Genomic DNA, 8581 nt, shown 5'->3' on the forward strand with positions numbered 1-8581 from the left:
TGGAAATGAATTATGGAAACAACAATGATCATAAAGATGGGTTGCTTATGTTGTTTTACAAATGTTCGTTATTCAACATTTTAACATCATGTTTTACTTATGGCTTCTGTTAATTCAATTTTGAAGTCCTTGTACTAGTGTACTCAGTTGAGTCAATATCCCATGTAGAGTGTAATGTGATTATTATCTGCCCATTATAGAACATCCATCAAGTCAAATTCTCATCGAGGAATTGCTACTATCCAAATACTTTTGATGCTCATGGTGAGAATTTCAGCTACTTGAACGGATAAAGATGACTGAATAAAGATTTGAATGCGGAGTAAAGGGGAAGAAAGTACAGCATCATATTGATGCTGCCCAAAAGAACCATGACATAAAAGAATTATGAAGTTTTATATGAAAGAGGGTGTATCTCTTACTGCCATGTCTCCCAAAGATTTGCGACAAATTGGACAGGTGTAGTGACTACAAGTATATGCCTGAAAAGAGGGGACAAATGTAGAATTTATCATGTCTATCCACAATTGCATTCCAGGATCTGAAAAAGGAAAGAATCAAAAGATGACAATGACCTGAAAGCAAGTGGAATGCATGAAATGGCCACAAGGAAGAGCTCTGACAGATGTACTAGATGTGAACAAAAAATCACAGCAGATGGGGGCAGTTGTTTCTAAGCTTTTTTCCTGGCACTGGTGGTCAACTAATTGCATTGACAAGCAACAATTACATTGCATGCAATGGAAGGAATCAACACCGAGTCCTTTCCCCAGACGGCATATATTGCAGAAAGGGCAATGGTAAACTGACCTGCAAAAAATCATATTTTTAGTAGTATCGCAGACGATGCAAGACCATTAACAAAGAACTGAACTCAGTTTCTGAAATTCTTATAGAATTCAGGATGAATATAGGAGGACTTTAACCCAATTTAACAAAAAGAAGAACAAATTCTTCTATTGTCAGTTTGGGGTTCTGTAAAACATGAGACTTGGTAAATTTGCAAATAATAAAACGCAGATTTGCAACAACATATACAAAACATAGAAACAAGCAACATGATGAAGTTGTTCTGTGGAGATCCTTCCTGAGGTGAATCAACCCTTTTACTTTTGAGGTTGCTTTAAGTTCACCACCAAAAAAAAAAAACAAAAGAGTCAATCCTCTTACTGTTAAAGTTACTGGGTCCTACCCCTGGACAATTTAAGGGAAGAGAAGAGAGAAAGGTAGTATAGAAATCAAATAAACACCTTTCATCATCAAAAACTTGCAAATACTACAGTAGTACTTTGCCATTGACAGACCACCACAAGAAGGAGCTGCACAAACTGGTCCAATTGGCTGCAATTGCAGGCAGCACATGCACATCATCTCAGTTGTAGCCTTCCTGCAAGCACATTACTATATAGTTTATATATGCTAGAAAACTAGGTCAAAAAGAGAAAATGAGTGTGCGCAGATGCGCGCGTGCAAAATTACCTATCCATGGAATGGTCACTGACTTTGTCATGGCAAAACCTGCAGGAGAATAGCTTTCCACAGCAAGCAGCAAGGAGTTTACAATTTTCTCTGTAATGCTCACAACCAAAGATTTTGTTCTCTGGATCATGAAAGGAAGGTGATCTTTCAAGTAAATCTCCATTTCCAAATTCATCTGTTGTTGCTTTAGATGACTTCTGCTGAGAAGCTATCCAGCGACTAAGATAGCCAAACAATGCATTAAAACAGCGAAATGGAACTTAGAGGTTCATAAAATATTAAAAGAAACGGACCTAGTCAATAGATTTTGAATGAGATAGGATTTCCTTCTTGGATCAAGAGTTGAATCTCGAGAAACTTTTCTAATTTCTGACTCCAGTTCATTCTGGTTCATCCTGAATATATCTTTCCACCCGGGCCTGAAAGCTTGAAGATTCTGATCCAAATTGTCAAAGGCATCAGCACCTAAATTATTAAAAGCAGAAGACATTACAAAAAAAATTCAAACATATAGCAACATTTAAGTTTGATCTTGAAAACAAATACAACAGGGGATTCACTGTAGAGATCACAAATGCTGGAAATAGTAGCTAACCTAGTGAAACACGGTCACTAGATGTGGATGCGTTTGAAATTGAAGTGGGCCCTTCCCACCATTCATTAAGCCACTCTTTGAACATGGTATTTTTGGTAGCCTGCCTTTCCATGTGTCCATCATTTTGTTTTGCTCCTCTTGTGAGAGAGCAGAAGTTACCCATGGCAGCATTGATTGAAGAACCTCTGCCCCAGTAGTACCAATTATACGACCAACAATTTTATCCTGTTCTTCCACAGAAAAATGAACGTCAAATAGTGGCCATAATTCAAGTTCCTCACGAAAGATATGTTGATCTAGCGTTACTCTGATAGACTTGCACATGCCCTGAATCTTTGTAACTAGCTCATTGTATTTTTGTATGGTATCAGAGCAACCAGAATAATCAGAGTAGAAGCTGGTAATATGGTCAGATGAATTCTTATTATTCAAGGATTATGTAATTGAGTTAGCTCTGAGAGTCCAAATGAAATATCTACAAATAACTTCTCTTCCTGCTTATGGTCCAAAGTGTAGGAGTGGCTCACATTATGAAGAGTTTCTTTTGATTCTAATGCTGGAAATACTATATCATCCTCAGCATTGCTATGAGCTCTGTACAAACCCCACAACAAGCGAAATCTACCGGTGAACCTTCTCAGGAAATTTTCATCACAGTCAAATAATTTTCCAGATTCGACATCTATATGCTCCAAGTCTTTACAAATGGCTTTATGAAATTTAAATATGTTATCAATGGGTCGCGTTTTGAACCCATTGTCAGCAGAGACTATATCTGTTTCCCAGACAAATAGACTAGAGTTCAGGGAAGGCACAGACCATTAGACAAGGATCGCAGAGATTTTGCAGGGACAAATGAATTCGCGCCCAGATGACTTGCATTTACCCCTAATCCAGGGACACAGCAAATCTGATTATCAGGTGACGTAAAAGATTCTTTAGTTCCAGCGTGGGAAGACACATCATTATCCCTCAGTTCTAGCTTTCCATATTTGACTGGTCCACTACTTCCACGTGAATCATCTTGCTGAATGGATGAGTATTTATTCTCGGGACTGAATGAAGGAACACAGAGGCAGAATGATGGGCTATTATTTTCTACATCCGATAGTTTCCTTGCAGAACACAAACCTGTTTTACTTGAAAAGGAACCATCGTTCCTGGATTTTGTCTTGCATGCCCAACCAGAAAACAGTGTAATTAATGCGTAATCTGTTGTTGGGGCTGCACTAGATAACTCTGAAAGTTAGAAGCAGAACAGAGACTTAAACATATTATTTGAGGATGGGAAAACACTACACCTGCCATATACATATTCAGTAGAAATAACTTCGCTTCTTCTTCACTGAGAAATCCGACCAGCCACGGTATTACAGATTCGATCAATTTCAAAGGCATCAAGCGCAAACTTTCATAAAGTAATTCTCGTTGTCGTTGGGGGCTAAAATGTTTCCGTGCAAGCGGTAGAACCTATCAGCATGAGATGTTGTTAGATAGATCATAATGACAGCAAGATGTGCCCAATCACAATACTAATAATGCCTTGATGCTGAATTGAAACACATATATAAAGTTCTGGCGAACCATCTTGGTTCTTTAGAGTTTAGACAGAAAGACATCGAAGCATAGAGAACGTCTGGCTGATTTAGACCCCATTCGAAATAGCAGGCAGAATTGTTGGTCACTTTTAAAAGAGAGATGAGCTCACCTGGGCTTCCTCATTGTCAAAGTGCTTCAGTATGGTGGCCTTTATTTGTTCAGTGTGAGACCTCAACTTCATGTAATCCTCAGTAGATGGAGAGTTGGCTTCAGCATTCTGAATTCCTTCCATCAGGGATCTAAGCTTGCCAAACTGAAGTTCCTCATCGGCATGTTCGTCAAGAAAAGAAAGCTCTGCATCTATAGCAGGGAATATAACTTTGTCCTCAGCAATGCTGCAGCCAAGAAAATAAGCTCACATATTACGTCGGCACTGCAGAGGATCTAACGGGGAAAAAAAAGAAGATATATGATATAATATTGTGTTTCATCATTATCTTTCTCTCAGTGCATTTTTGTCTTTTCCATCTTCTTTTTCTTGTTTCTTTTCGCCTTTTTTTTTTTTTGGGTAACAAGAGCCCAAGTGCAAGACTGGCCTTTCTTTCGAAGACAGGAAATTTACCAAAGTGTGCTATGGAGGGAAAAGAAATCCCTGAAATCGCATATTATTTACACACTGAATCATCCGAAACATGTAATAGAGGTGGGACGGGGGTATGACTTCTATGACTTATGAGACTCACCCTCCTTGTATGCAGTCCGAAAGATTGTTAATACAATGCAAAAGGCTGCCAAACTATGAACTTTCTTACGATAGAAATTATACTAAAGAGGATAAAGATCACACCTATGAAAGATGCAGACTTCAGTAATAAAGTGCAACCTCCCATTAAACGCAGACAAATCAGAAAATTTTCCGGAAAGCTGTATCTTCCTAACAGCCTCAGTTAAATCAATCAACTCTTGTTTTATGGCCTTATGCCATAGTAATATTTCATCTATAGGGCATGATGAATGAGAGGTGGTATGATCAACCCTTAGCTCCATCCATTTCCTTTTTCCAGTTTTGGAAGTTTCACAGACACAATACACCTTTTCAGAACAACTGGTTAAGTCATGCATCCCAACATTCTCACAGTGAGCCTTGGTATCATTTATGCAGCTTCTACATTTAATCTTCACCCCTTCCATCCATCCAAAGACAACCTTGACAATCCGAAAATTCAAGTTGAAACAATATTCAGATTCAATCATTAAGCAACAGCATCCAATCAAATAACTTACCTGTTGAAGAAGCTTCTCTTCAGGAATTACTGAGCACAAGCACTTAAGCATATCCTGATGTTCATCAGATGATACATACAAGGCAAGCCAGGGAAGAAATTCTGCCATCATTTTAACTGGTAAGCTGCAAAGAAATTGCCACACCAGTGACGCCTGCTCTTTAAATGAAAAGTTCTCAATAACCAAGGGGAAGACCTGCCCAATGCAACGACTGGATATTGGATTTTGTAGAAGTCGGTATCAAAAAATCTACATCGATGATTGGTGGGGAAAAAAGTTACAGCCCCAGTATGCAAAGCAATTGTCTAACAGGAAATAATGTATAACATAAATATCAAAGATATTCACATATATCATATCTGGAAAGGCATACTGTCCATAACATCCCATATATCATATACCATAAATATGGGTTAGTTTGTCACATAACTAAAATTTCTCTATTCAACTGCTGAAGCAAAAATGGTTCATCAAAAGAAAAGAACTGTTTCAACAAAAGATTGTTCAATTGGTTAAACTTTACTATGTGTGGCTATATTCAAGCAAAACAAACACTTTAATTGAAGGCAGTGAGACAGCAAAAGGTCAGTTCAAGACATTATGCAAAGAATATCCTTGGATGTTGAGTATCACATTCAAGTTTACCCATTAAATCTAAAAGTCTGGTAAATCAGTGATACCGGTAGAATCATCATATATTTACCTGCTCCTCTTCCTTAAACATATGCTGGCTAATTGATGTTCGAAGGGCACCAGTACAAGAAGCTAATTCTCTACGGCAGCCCTCTTCCTCTAGCAAATTTGAATTTAACAGCCTGAACAATTGGTCAAAAAGAAGACTCTCTCCCTCATGCTCCAAGAAGTACGTCCGCGCAACATTCTTTACCCGTATATCTAATGCAGGGAATATGACCTGTGAATTCAAAGTAAACACGATAGCAAATTGGATGAATCCCATGTAATTATACTTTTAAAAATAAAGAATGTCAGATTTAAGAAAGTCAAGACATACTAATGTAATTCTTAGCCATATTTTGGATCTAAAGAACCAGTGATCACATCAAAATGACGTCCCCCCCCCCCAAAAAAAAAAAATTACCATTAGCATGCAAGTGGAGTTTATAGAGACCTCATTTTAAGCGTTCAACCTTGTAATTATCCGATATCCAATTAAAAAAACTCTCCAGAGCATCCTTATCATTTTGTCTGCTTCTTTTCCTTTAAAATTGCACTGCATTTGAAATGCTAGCACTGAGATTAACATCAAGGAGTATTCAGGTCTTTCCTTCTCGGTTGTTCGATTCAAAAGTTTCACCATTTCGATCTGTATTCAATAATATTGCCTCCCATACAGATGATATTACCAAAAGCTGATTTAACATGTACAGGAAGATGACTGAAAAACGCTTCAAGGTGAAGATAGGTCCTAATAACATTACTCATAGGAAGTTGGAAATATAAAAAAATTTTGGTGCGCGTTCACATATAAAAAGATTTAAATGAAACAGAGAAGCAATCCATCAGACTCTTTCAGAAAGCTAACTTTCGGTGCTTAGTATGAGTGTTATATGGTTTACACTGGCATTGTGATAATCATGATATCATAACTCACAAGACATAAGCAAGTTATCAACAGTCCAATCCGATGGCTAAAACTCTTTCACGAGCAAAAGAAAGAGAGTAAGGAGGAAAAATAGAAGAAGAAGAACTTTACCAAACAAAGAAGATGAAGATAAGTCTTAAAGTAGACAACTCCTCAAAAAGTAAAATATAAAGTAAATACATGATCATTCAATGGTAGATAACTCATAATATATTTTTTAACCAGAATCATCAGTCCCAGTCTGGAAAAGGAAAAAGAAGAATCCTATCAACTTCACTAACTAACGCACCTCATCCTCCGCATTGCAATGATGCTGATAGATGGTACGAAGAAAGTGACAGCGGTCGAACAAGGGTTTGATGTCAGAGGCAGCAGCTTGCTGGTTAGTGGCAAAATCCAAGGCGGCTCGATGGAGGCCATCGAGCGCAGAGCGAATAGCTTTATGGAAGAAAGAGAATATCAGAATCGGTGATTTCAGAGGCGATTTCTTTAGGCCAGTCATGGAAGATGAGGATGAGGAATCAACCGCGTTCACAGTGCCATTTATTACAGCCAGAGCTCCGTCTGGCATCGCCATTACAGAGAGAGAACCATGGGAGAATATAATTGACTTAAGATTCAGGCATCCAAAACATCAAAATCTTTCCGATGATTCATTGAAACTGTTTCGGCGTCTCTATAATCACCTCTCTCTCTCCCTCGCTGTGCTCTTTTTCTCTCCAACTTTACTGTGAGCTTTTCCGTCGCTGTGAGGACAGAAGAGCGTGCAGAATAGCACGAGTGAGTGGCTTCGTTGTCTGGTCGTCGATAAAAGAAGAGAGCGAACATTATATCGTTGGCTCACGTGGCACCACTCCTCCACGTGAACCAATTATCACTTTCTTTCTCCTTCCGAGAAAAAGCCAAATGCTATTAGATTTATAACTCTTCACTCGAGACAGATTTTTTCTGATATATTACCTACCAAATAATAATAATAATAATTTATGGTTGTTATTTATTTTTCTCTTATTTTTTTAATAAATATCATTCTTTGTGTGAGTTACTCGTTTTTCTTAAAACAATGTGTAATGCGCAGTACTCCCATCACTTTAGAATATAAATTTAATTTACTTAATTAGTACCCACAGGTTGAAAAAGGAAATACTAGTAAAAAGTAACTAAACCCTTTCCGAACCAAAAATTATATCAATATAAAAATTTGTGGGTATTTATATTAGCTTTTTATGAGTAATTTTACCACATATGAAAAAAAAATGATACGAGGAAGTAAAAAAAAAAAGTATATGATATGAGAGTTATCTCAATTTATGTGAAAATACTTAAAATTGTTTATAGAGAATTACAAACCAAATTAAAAAGAAAATTAATTATTTTCTTAGTCTCATTTACAGAAGAAATTTCGTATTATCAAGGGCAAATGATAAACTCCTCCCAGCTAAATTGGTGCATATGCAAGGGTTGAATTAAAATCCCAACCATTTGTTGAGCTGACAAGAGTTATGTATTCATACTAACTGGAGTTGGCAAGTTATTCTCCTTTTTGTTTTGGCACGTATAAAATTCTTCCTTTAAACTAATCAGTTCCAAAAGAAAAATTGTTTCCAGTTTCTTTTGATAAATTAGTTGGATTAGCTTTTTAAAATAATCACTTTAAGTGCTATTTCATTTAATTATTTTAATAAGTTACATTATTTACAAAACTTAAATAATATTGTTAGACATTGGATCCAAGTCCGCTCTTGATGAGTTGGGCTACTTGATCCAAGAGAAGAAAATCTCTCTAATCAAGAAAATCAATCATGAACCAAAAACAATTAATAATTGATTAGGAATATCTAATCAAGGATTATGTAATTGATTGATTGGAGAAAAATCAATTAGACATTAAGTGTCGATTGTGAAATCAAAATATTATCTCACAATAAATGAAAAAGATTGTACCTTCCTGAAATAAGGGTCACTCTGACCTTATAAATAGGAAATGCCTCCATCCATTCTCTTCACTCATATAGTTGAGTTTTCTAGTATTCTTTTCTCCTCTCTCTGGTGCATCTGGTGCATCTGTTGTGCAAGTCTTA

At 36.9% G+C, this 8581-nt stretch overlaps 1 pseudogene; it reads right to left on the reverse strand.

Annotated features, from left to right (window-relative positions):
* Positions 1-101: 101 nt before the first annotated feature.
* LOC114746769 (zinc finger protein BRUTUS-like) lies at positions 102-7281 on the reverse strand (annotated as a pseudogene).
* Positions 7282-8581: the final 1300 nt, after the last annotated feature.

This window comes from Neltuma alba, unplaced genomic scaffold, assembly GCF_004799145.2.
Source record: "Neltuma alba isolate B1F8T4 unplaced genomic scaffold, ASM479914v2 tig00005095_pilon, whole genome shotgun sequence".
Classification (NCBI taxonomy): domain Eukaryota; kingdom Viridiplantae; phylum Streptophyta; class Magnoliopsida; order Fabales; family Fabaceae; genus Neltuma; species Neltuma alba.